The following is a 12,815-nucleotide window of genomic DNA, read 5'->3' on the forward strand; positions in this document are numbered from 1 at the left end:
TATATATAATATGTGTATGAATGCACATGTATACTTTTAAAATAAAAATTAATATATCTAATGAACTGCTTTTTAAATAGTTAATGTTTGACTACTTCTTAATGTTAGTGGGAGATCTTTGTGGCTGCCCCCTCACCACTTCCAGTGCCACAGAACCCTACAAGTCTCAGACATGTGTGAGTGCATCTCCATTCATGTTGGCCAGGCTGATGTCCTTATCAGCAGTGCCTTCTGGGAGCAGGCTGGTGTCCCCATCAGCAATGCCTTCTGAGAGTTCTACTGCCTGGAACATGGCATCCAGCCCAATGGCCAGATGTCAAGTGACAAGACTATTGGGGGAAGGGATAACTCCTTCAACACCTTCTTCAGCAAGACAGGCACTGGCAGGCATGTGCCCACAACAGTGTTTGTAGACCTGGAACCCACGGTCATTGATGCAGTTTGCACTAACACCTACTGCCAGCTCTTCCACCCTGAGCAGCTCCTCACAGGCAAGGAAGATGCTGCCAATAACTATGCCCGCAGTCACTACTCCATTGGCAAGGAGATCATTGACCTTGTCTTGGACCAGATTTGGAAATACTGTACAGGTCTTCAGAGTTTCTTAGTTTCCACAGCTTTGGTGGGGAAACTGGCTCTAGGTTTACATCCCTGCTGATGGAACGTCTCACTGTTGATTATGGCAAGAAGTCCAAGCTGGAGTTCTCCATTTGCCCAGCACCCCCAGGTTTCCTCAGCTGTAACTGAGCCCTACAACTCCGTCCTCACCACACACACCACCCTGGAGCACTCACTGTGCCTTCATGGTAGACAATGAGGCCATCTATTACTTCTGTTGTAGAAACCTCAATATTGAGTACCCAACCTACACTAATCTTAATCACCTCATGAGCCAAATAGTGTCCTCCATCACTGCTTCCCTGAGATTAGATGGAGCCCCGAAAATTGATCTGACAGAATTCCAGACAAGCTTGGTGCCCTATCCCCACATCCACTTCCCTGTAGCTACATATGCCCCTGTCATCTCTGCTGGGAAAGCCTACCATGAACAGCTTACTGTAGCAGAAATCACCAGTGATTGCTTTGAGCCAGCCAACCAGATGATGAAATACGACCCTCACCATGGTAAATACATGGCTTACTGCCTGTTGTACCGTGGTGATGTGGTTCCCAAAGATGTCAATGCTGCCATTGCTACCATCAAGACCAAGCGTACCATCCAGTTTGTGGACTAGACAGGCTTCAAAGTTGGCAATAATTACCAGCCTCCCACTGTGGTACCTGGTGGAAACCTGGCCAAAGTACAGCTTGCTCTGTGCATGCTGAGTAGCACCACAGCCATCGCTGAGGCCTGGGCTTGCCTGAACCACAAGTTTAAACTAATGTATGCCAAGCGTGCCTTTGTTCAGTGGTATGTGGGTGAGGTCATGGAGTAAGGAAAGTTTTTTGAAGCCTGTGAGGACATGGCTGTCCTTGAGAAGGTTTACAAGGAGGTTGGAGCGGAGGTGGGAGAGGATGAGGGTGAAGAGTATTAACCTGTCTCCTACAGTTTTACACTCTTGTCTTAAGATTGTCTTATTTGTGTTCTGTGGAGCTGCCCTTTGTGGCCCTATCTTGTCAATAAAAGTGATATTTCTATTTTCAATGTCAAAATAAATAAATAACTAGTTAATGTTCAATGCTAAGAGACCAGGTTGGAGACTAAGAACAAATTAATAGATATTCATTGCCTATCCACAAACAGTGCAGAGATGCTACAGGCTGTGATGTATCATCTCCATATATTCATAAGAGCTCATTATTAATGAATCTTGAAACAGTGTCAAGGCAAATGAAGTTTTCAGATCAACTTCACAAAATTAGTTAGGGTGGGCATTTGCAAGCAGCATTCCACAAATAATATGTGAAAAATCATATAGCTTTATAGCATAAATTTCTTTAGAAGACACAAATTTGACAATCATACAGTTGAAAATGAACCTATCAATTCAAAATTTAAAAAGACATATACTTTGTTCTTTGTTATCTCTAAGGTAAATAAAACTGCGTGGTATTTTTATCCTCCCTATGGAGAAGAAAGGCTGCATCTAATTGGGGATAAAGCAAAGCAGAACCATTCAGATAATTAACTCTTAAAAAGATAAATATTTCATCTTCAAGAACATATGCTTGGAAACTAGTGGGCACTCAAAAGATTGCCACCACATGATAATAGAGCTTTAAATTCCTCTGATTATATTCAATCAAGATCTCTTTAGAATTCAAGATATTAAAGTAGTTCATTGTATTCTGGTGCAGGAATCTCCACTAGACTCTTAATCCCTTACTAAAGGATATTTATTACAACATAAATTTAGGTTATCCTTATAGTAGAGGAAAGACAAGTTGGAATCTAGAGAAACTGTAGCTAAGAGGCCAATGGATACTGGTTATAGGAATTTAAAGGAAGAGGCATTTTCCCATGAGATAGTCTTAGCAATATGTCAATTTCTTATTATTCTAAGGAGCAGGAAAATAAATAAAATATTTAGATTCTAAGCACCCATACAAAGATAGAAAAACTGTATTTATAACGGGCATTTTCTTTGCTATATATTTTTGAAATCAGTGTCTAGCTTATTCTGGCACTCAATTTAGTTTTGGATTAAAAAAAACACAATTTTGTAGATTCAACGTAGAAAAAAAAGTGCATGATCTCACTTGTTTTTGTGTCTGGCTTATTTTCACTCAGCCTAATGTCCTCTAGGTTCATTCATGTTGTTGCCAAAGGCAAAATCTCCTTGAAGATATAGAAGCAGAGAGTAAAACAGGGGAGGGAAGGTGGGAAAAATGGGAAATGTTGGTCAAAGGGCATAAAGTTGCAGTGATACAGGATGAAGAAGTCTAGAGATCTAATGTACAGCATGATGACTATAGATTTTTTTTTAAACATCTTTATTGGAGTATAATTGCTTTACAGTGTTGTCAGTTTCGGCTGTCAGAAATTTGCTGACAGAGTAGATTTCTTGTGCTCTCATCACACACACAAAATAACCTTGTGAGGATCTGATATGTTAATTAGCTTGACTAGTAATCATTTCACTCTATGTATAGCAAATCATAAATATATCCAACCTTTATTAAAAATAAAAATACTTTGTATTTTTTGTTTTAAGTAAATTAGAATATGAATAAATTAATGAGTAATCATTTCAACTGATGATCTTTAAATCTTAACAACAAAAAGAACAGCTCTCTGATTCTTGGATATTATTTTTAAATATATGCAATTATAAGGGAGGGAAAAATAAATTAACCAATATTTCCAATATACATATAATTACTATGAAACTATAGAGTAAGCACAATACCATTCTCACGATTGCTAATTTCTTCCACTACTAAACTTTTGCAGGACTAAAAACTGAATGATTATAGCCCTCACCAAGTTTCATTTTATTTACTTAAGTAAAACAATTTTACTTTAAACATGTTCTCAAAGATGAGAAAACTACATTATATTGGAAAGTGCACTGGGTGTGAAGCTGTGGTATGGCTTTTGTTTCTGTTTGTTTTTTAATCTTGGTTCTACCAGCTGAGAGTTATAAAATTCTGGAAAAATAATGTTATTGTCCTATACAGTAAAATGAAGGGAGAGGATAAGAGAGATAAATATTTTATTTATTCCTCATTCCAGCCATATGACTTGGTACTATGAGGGGCAGTACAGTGCAATAATTAATAGTCCAGGCTCTGTGGTCAGGTAGCCTTATATCACCAGTAAATGCCAATCAACCACAGAGTCCTGAAGAGTCAAGACTGCCTGACAGAAAAGCACATGCCTCTCCGAGTCTAACCTTCTGTGGTCTAATAAAAGGATGACTGTGAGAACTAATTAAACAGCATTGGAGGAGGTAGAACAATATCCATCCTTTACAACCGTTAATATTATTGTTCTGCTTATGAACAATACTGTGAAACTGTGATTGTTTTTCCCAAAACTGCCTGTGTAGAATTCAGAATTTGTTTCTACGTTTGTTTGGTGCATGATACTGGAATGCTGCCTATGAAAAATGAACATTTCCAGAAAGAAGTATGTTTCTCTCACATCAGTTCAATTTAGCCTTATCAGAAAAAGTCAGAAAAGGGTATAATTCAATAATGAGACATATGTGGCTTAGAATCACAAAAATATAAGCTGCTTCTGGGTGATTTACAGGAATAGTAGAGAAGTAAGTGTTTTAAACCAGATATAGTAGTATGAAAATAAGAAACATATGCTTCTTCCTGAAAAATAGAGTTTTTTAAAGGATATCTTACAAATTATATATATATATATTATATAAATATTATATATATATAATATTTATATAATATATATATTTAAAAGAATTCATCACTGTTGTCTGATCACTTTTTCTCTTTTAAATAAACATCTTTCTCCTTGGAAGAAGAGCTAATAGGAGATATACCATCTATTTTTCCAGCGAAACTTTTATGTAGAAGTGTGAGCAACTGTTTAACAAAAATAAAACATTACTCTCAAACGGCACCAAATGCTTCTGGTTGTGTTGTAACTATCTTGGATGGACTTTTGCACAAAGTTCCAATAGATACCTATATATCAGTTAATTCCAACACTTCTTATCTCTGTCACCTTTCACTACCTTGAGATGTTAAATCAGTTTAACAATCAATTCTCTTGGAAATAATACCTATTATGCCTCTAACTTATGCTTCCACTTCTGTCCTCTCTGCCAGATTTATGCTTTTTTGATCTGTTAGCTGGTTTCACTATAAATCAACTACAATGGATATTCTTTCTGTCCATTCTTTCCTTTTCTTATACAAACCCTAGTCTCTGCGAAATCAGTGCCCTCTCCTGTGGTCCATTCAACTTCATGTTGATGACCTTCTAGCAATCACACATTGATGTCAGGGATGAGGCTATCAAGAACAGGAATGCAGATGTTGTTCTTATGATAGTTACTATTTCAAACTATTAATCATTGATTCTTGAGAGAAACTGTTGAATTCAAATCATCTGGTCATAATACTGTCTTTCGCTCTTTGTCATCACTCTTACTCACTGAAGATTAAGTCACTGGCCTTATGTATGTCTTTAAGTACCCCCATTATCTTAGGAGATAAGTGTCTTCATTAATTGATATTTAATCCACGTTTTATAATTGTTTCTCTTCCTCAACATCAATGGATCTAAACTTCATGCCACATACATCCTCATATACCTCTTGGCAACAACCTAAAACTTTGTCATAATCCAGAAATAACCAATTAATATTTATACTACAAAATTCCATTATCTGATCTCATGCTTTTCTAGTTCTCAATCTCCCCTATTCAATATATCTACTTTTTAAACACAGAGACATCCTTTTTTTTCACCAACCTGTTTCCTACCAATCTATTAGCTATATTCTAGCTTTCCTTTCTTCCTCATTCAGGATTCGAAAGCATGTCAATTGCTGTTGTAATTGTTTTTATTGCTGATTTTCTTATCTGCAAGTATCTCTCAAACTTTGTCACCTAGCTCATTTAGCTGGAAAAAGTCAAAATGATACAAAATTATGACATACAAATCCTACTTAGTACCATTTCAAAACTTGCTTAACATGTGTATTTCCAAGAATAGAGAGTTTTTAAGGATTAAAATTGAGAGAAATGTACACAGACTTCTCGTATACTCCCTGTCTTCATACATGCATAGCCTCACCCATCATCATTTTTTACCAGAATGGTCATTTTTTTCTTTTGAACCAAAGATGAACCTACATTGACACGTCATAATCATCCAAGTCCATAGTTTACATTGTGTTTCACTCTTGGTGTTGCACATTCTGTAGGTTTGAACAGAAGTATAATAACATATATCCATCATTATCAAACAGTATTTTCACTGCCCTAAAAAGCCTCTGTGGTCCACCTATGCATCTCTCCCCCTTAATTGCACCTGTTCCCCCCAATCACTGAACTTTTTCTCCCTAGTTTTGCCTTTTCTGTGATGTCATATAGTTCAAGTCATACAGTATGAAGTCTTTTCAGATTGGCTACTTTCACTTAGCAATAGGCATTTAAGTTTCTTTTATGTCTTGACAGTTAATTTCTTTTTAGCTTTGAATAATATTCCCTTGTATGGATTTTCTACAGTTTATTTATGCATTCACCTACTGAAGGACATCTTAGTTGTTTCCAAGTTTTGACAATTGTGAATAAAGCTGCTGTCAACACATGTATGTAGGTTTTTGTGTAACTTACACAACTTGGGGTAAATAACAAGAAGCAGAATTGTTGTATCATATAGTAAGAGTACATTTTGTAAGAAATTGCCAAACTGTCTTTCAAAGTGGTAGTACCATTTTTCATTCTCACTAGTGTGTACAAAAACTATAGTTAAGCATATTTAAAAAATAGGAATATCTACTTAATTGATTTTTATTTGCTACACATAATATCTGTTCAAAGAAAATAGTTTTAATTAAATATATTTATGCTATTTAATAAGCATTTTTCTCCAGACTCAACTATTTCCTCTCAATTTCATTGACTTAGAAAAATGGAAGAAAATGAACTTCTTATAACCATGATACTTTTCAAAGACCTCTTCTATTTTTGAATGCTTATATTTTTCTGTTTCCTTTATGGTACATAGTGCCAGATTTATTTTAAATAACAGTGAATATGATTTTTAGGATGTACATACATAAAATTGTATTTATGCTACACAGTCTGCTTCTTGATAACTGTCATTTGCATACATGTTAAATTTTCATAATGCAATACTAATACAGAACTATGTAAAGTAATTTTGTACTTCAAATTCAAGTATATATAAGACCAGTAGCCTGACGTCTATTCTGGTATACTGTAAATGATGTAAGGATGATTGTGGGTATGTATTAAGAGACTTGATTGGAAGAGTCCCAGCTCAATCATTATTCAAAGCAGAAAAATGACTAATCACTCATAACCTCTGTTGTTCCCATGTGGTAGAGGAAGAGCTTTAACTAATGCAAGAGAAACTAATTAGTTTCAAGTAGAAAAATACAACATCTGATACTCATCTATTCTCTACAGTGTACATTCTTCAGCACTATGTAGATGTAAGATTTATGATTTATTATATTTCTAAAATTTTATTTCCTTTTATAATATGGTTATTAACTTTTTGCACTAGCATTAAGCATCTTCTACTATTTACCTTACATTTATTAAGAAAATAGTGGGTCTAATACTTAAAAATAATAGCAGCTATCATTTATAGAGTATTTACTAAGTACCAAGCCCTGTGCTAAATGTTTTATATATCAATGCCATTTAAACATCAAGCAACCCTATGAGATAGACATTTAATTTTACAGAAGAAACTGAGTTTCACAAAAGTTAAAATGACAGCTGCTCTATGTCAGAGACAGGATACAATGTCAGTTCTATTTGACACCTAACTCTGTTTGGAGCATATTAGTAAAAATTCAGTGAAAGGCATTACAAGTGGTTAATAATTGAGTTTCTAGAGTGGGAAAAAACTGAATTTGAGTCTTCTTCTACTACTAGGTAAGTTACCTTGGGCAAGTTCGTGTGTGTGTGTGTGTGTGTGTGTTTTCATTGACAAATGGGAGTACAGGTGGAACCCACATCATGGAGCTCTTACTAGGTTTAGATGAGATCATGCTTGTTGTACCTGTCACACAATAATTACACAATGTTTCTTACTATTTAATCTTGAACTTCCTCATTTTTAAAGTACAGATGAAAATAGAACCTACCTCAGAAGGATGTTACAATGATTAAATGAGATCAATTAAAAATGTAGAATCCTAAAGGTGCTATGAGAAAACTACTAGAACTAATCGATGAATTTGGTAAACTAGCAGGATACAAAATTAATGAAAAGAAATATGTTGCATTCCTATACACTAAAGATGAAAAAAGCTGAAAGTGAAATTAAGAAAACAATCCCATTTACCATTGCAACAAAATGAATAAAATATCTAGGAATAAACCTACCTAAGGAGACAAAAGACCTGTATGCAGAAAATTATAAGACACTGAAGAAAGAAATTAAAGATGATACAAATAGATGGAGACATATACCATGTTCTTGGATTGGAAGAATCAACATTGTGAAAATGACTATACTGTCCAAAGCAATCTACAGATTCAATGCAATCTCTATGAAATTACCCATGGCATTTTTCACAGAGCTAGAACAAAAAATCTCACAATTTCTATGGAAACACAAAAGACCCCGAATAGACAAAGCAATCTTGAGAAAGCAAAATGGAGCTAGAGGAATCAGGCTACCTGAATTCAGACTATACTCCAAAGCTACAGTAATCAAGACAGTGTGGTAGGTGGCACAGAAACAGAAATATATATAAATGGAACAGTACAGAAAGCCAAGAGATAAACGCATGCACATATGGTCACCTTATCTTTGATAAATGAGGCAAGAATATACAGTGGAGAGAAGACAGCTTCTTCAATAAGTGGTGCTGGGAAAACTGGACAGCTACATGTAAAAGAATGAAATTAGAACACTCCCTAACACCATACACAAAAATAAACTCAAAATAGATTAAAGACCTAAATGTAAGGCCAGACACTATTAAACACTTAGAGGGAAATACAGGCAGAACAATCCATGACAGAAATCACAGCAAGATCCTTTTTGACCCACCTCCTAAAGAAATGGAAATAAAAACAAAAATAAACAAATGGGACCTAATAAAATTTGAAAGCTTTTGCACAGCAATGAAAATCATAAACAAGACCAAAAGACATACCTCAGAATGGGAGAAAATATTTGCAAATGAAGCAACTGACAAAGGATTAGTCTCCAAAATTTATAAGCACCTCATGCAGCTCAATATAAAAAAAAATAAATAAATAACCCAATCCAAAAATGGGCAGTAGATCTAAACAGACATTTCTCCAAAGAAGATATACAGACTGCCAACAAACACAGGAAAGAATGCTCAACATCATTAATCATTAGAGAAATGCAACTCAAAACTACAATGAGATATCATCTCTCACCTGTCAGAATGACCATCATCAAAAAATCTACAAACAATAAATGCTGGAGAGGGTGTGGAGAAAAAAGAAACCTCTTGCAATGTTGGTGGGAATGTAAATTGATACAGTCACTATGGAGAACAGTATGGAGGTTTTTTAAAAAACTAAAAATAGAACTACTATAGGGCTCAGCAATCCCACTACTGGGCATATACCCTGAGAAAACCATAATTCAAAAAGAGTCATGTAACACAATTGCAGTTCTATTTACAATAGCCAGGACATGGAAGCAACCTACATGTCCATCAACAGATGAATGGATAAACAAGATGAGGCACATATATACAATGGAATATTACCCAGCCATAAAAAGAAACAAAATTCAGTTATTTGTACTGAGGTGGATGGACCTAGAGTCTGTCATACAGAGTGAAGTAAGTCAGAAAGAGAAAATCAAATACTGTATGCTAACACATATATATGGAATCTAAGAAAAAAAAAAGGTCATGAAGAACCTAGGGGCAAGATGGGAATAAAGACACAGACCTACTAGAGAATGGACTTGAGGATATGGGGAGGGGGAAGGTTAAGATGGGACAAAGTGAGAGAGTGGCATGGACATATATACAGTACCAAACGTAAGGTAGATAGATAGTGGGAAGCAGCCGCATAGCACAGGGAGATCAGCTCGGTGCTTTGTGACCACCTGGAGGGGTGGAATAGGGAGGGTGGGAGGGAGGGAGACGCAAGAGGGAAGGGATGTGGGAACAGATGTATATGTATGACTGATTCACTTTGTTATAAAGGAGAATCTAATAATAAAAAAAATAACACACCATTTTAAAGCAATTATACTACAATAAAGATGTTTAAAAATAATAAAATAAATATATAAATAATTAGAAGGTAAATAAAAAAAATGTACTGGGCACATATGTGCTCAATAGATGGTAGTTATTTTCATCATTGTTCCAAAGACTGATTGAGTTTATCTGTTTCATTTAGTTATTTACCAGAACTGCTTGCTAAATTTTGTAGGTAAATTTAGGCAAGAAGAAATCCTGACATTTTGGATTTGTTTTTTTCCTGCTTTTCCTGCTGCCAGTGGAAAACAGAGAAATCCATCCAAGTCTTCTGAAATATGATTTGTCCAGTCTAGTTCTGTTGAGAGACTACCAGTAAATGCAAAATTCATATACATAAAATATTTATTTTAATTCCTGTTGGTTGTAGATATTTGTCACCTCTTAAATTGCACTAAGAAAGGCCCTGTGACTGATGAATTGTCTAGCATTCTGTTAGGGCTCATTTATATCTTAATATTATAAAGAAAGAATATTTTTTGTGTTCTTTTCTAAGCCCAAAACAGACCAACAACAAAAAGTCAACATTTGAGGGCCTCCCTGGTGGCGCAGTGGTTGAGAGTCCGCCTGCCAATGCAGGGGATACGGGTTCGTGCCCCGGTCCGGGAGGATCCCATATGCCGCGGAGCGGCTGGGCCCGTGAGCCATGGCCGCTGAGCCTGCGCATCTGGAGCCTGCGCATCCGGAGCCTGTGCTCCGCAACGGGAGAGGCCACAGCAGTGAGAAGCCCGCGTACCGGAAAAAAAAAAAAAAAAAAAAAAAAAAAGTCAACATTTGAGAACTGGGACTTTGCATTATATTTTTTTGTATGACAAAGTCTAAGTGAGCATCCTTAAAATAGGCATGTAGAACAACTCCTTACTCAAATGTAATGAAAATAGATCTGGAATAGATGATAGTGTGATACCAAGAGATAAAGACCAAAATGTATAAGATATATATAGGGAAATATGTATTCTCTTTTTGGAATTTTTTTGGAGGTTAAAATTGATGTATTTTAATATAAAGTTGGAATTAAATTAGGAAAAGTCTGGAATTCTAAAGAGTGTAAATTTTTCTGTCAGCAAATGAATAAAATAAAATATACCTTCTTCATTGTTAATTTGTAATGCTATGATCATGAAGTGTACAAGGATAAGATTGGCAGGGATTAGAGAATGGGGATAGGCAAAGGGTAGAAGTAATTATCAGGGAAATGCAAATCGAAATCACTATGAGCCATCACCTCATAACTCTCAGAATGGTGATTATCAAAAAGACAAAAAAACAGCATGTGTCGGTGACTATGTGAAGAAAAGAGAATACTCTTGTATTGTTGGTGGGAATGTAAATTGGTGCAGTCACTATGGAAAAGAGTATGAAGTTTCCTCAGGAAATTAAAAAAAAATAGAACTACCATTGAATCCATCAATTTCCTTTCTGGGTATTCATCTGAAGAAAATGAAAACTGCATGTGTAGAAAAAATATCTGCACCCCTATGGTCACTGCAGCATTATTTACAATAGCCAAGGTATGCAAACAAACTAAGTGTTCATTGATGGATGAACGGATAAAGAAAATGTCATACATATATATATATATATATATATAAAATATATATATTATATCTATATATTTTTTATATATATATATATATACACACATTCATATATACATACATATACAGTGGAATATATTCAGTCATAAAAGAGAACGTGATCTTCCCATTTGCAACAACATGGATAGAACTTGCGGGCATTATGCTAAGTGAAATAAATCAAAGACAGATACTAAACAATCTCATTTACATGTGGAATCTTAAAAAAAAAACCCAAAACCAAAAAACAAACAAAACAGAAACAGACTTACAGGTACAGAGAACAAACTGGTATAGGCCAGAGAGAAGAGGAGATTGGGAGATTGTGCAAAATAGGTGAAATGGATTAAGAGGTACAACTTCCAGTTATAAAATAACTAAGTCATAGGAAAGAGTCAATACATTGTAATTACTCTGTATGGCAATAGATGGTCACTAGATATTGTGGAGACCATTTCAAAATGTATATAAATATAGAATCACTATGATGTAGACCTGAAACTAAGATGATATTGTATGTTAATTATATTTTAATTAAAAATAAATAAATTACACCCCCACAACAAAGTAATCTTACTAAAATTTAATAGGAATTCCAAAGACAGGTTAATTACATTGTCTTAAGTAATACAAAAAAAAGGTTAAATTTTTCTTTAGTCTCCAAATCCCATCAACCAATTTTACCTTTCTTGACCGAAAGAAAAATGCACAACTTAAAAGCTGAGAATTGTGTTTTTATTTGGTGGACAAAACTGAGGACTTAAGCCCAGGATGCAACCTCTTAGAGAACTCAGAGGGACTGCTCCAAAGAGGTAAGGGAGGAACCAGGATATATAGGAATTTTTTGCAATAAAGACCAGATAGTCTGGACTTCAAAAGATTACTGTGAAAGAAAACCAGACATCTAAAGTTAAGGAATGTAGTACGTTATGTGTGGGAAGATGCAAGAGTCTGGGCTGATTGAAATCATTCTTTTGATATGCACTTTAGCTATCTAGGGTCAGTATCCTGTTCTTTCCCATCCTGAGTCCCCTCAGGGTGCACCACTGGGGGTGGCTGCAGTGGCTTGAGTGTTGAAACACCCTTTGTTTACTGATATGGCAGGCAACATTTTTCTTTCACACTTTTTTCATTTGAAAAATGAAAAGCAATCGTACTTTCCCCTTGGTTAGGGGGGATGTGTGTGTATGCACATATAAACATACCCTTCTCTAATGTTTGCCATGGTTCTACCCTCAATGCATTTATTTATTCAACGACACATTTTGTTTTTCACTGAGTACCTGCAAATCCAAGCATTGTTCTAGCCATTTGGCAGATATTAGTAAATATAACAGAAAAAGATACCATCCTGTACTCT

General features: G+C 35.3%; 1 pseudogene across 1 annotated transcript; it reads left to right on the forward strand.

The window, feature by feature from the left end:
- The first annotated feature begins 244 nt into the window (after nt 1-244).
- Nucleotides 245-1,535, forward strand: LOC307060542 (tubulin alpha-1C chain-like; annotated as a pseudogene). The gene has a single exon. The product of its transcript is annotated as a tubulin alpha-1C chain-like (transcript).
- Nucleotides 1,536-12,815: the final 11,280 nt, after the last annotated feature.

This window comes from Hyperoodon ampullatus (genome assembly GCF_949752795.1).
Source record: "Hyperoodon ampullatus genome assembly, chromosome: 1".
Classification (NCBI taxonomy): domain Eukaryota; kingdom Metazoa; phylum Chordata; class Mammalia; order Artiodactyla; family Ziphiidae; genus Hyperoodon; species Hyperoodon ampullatus.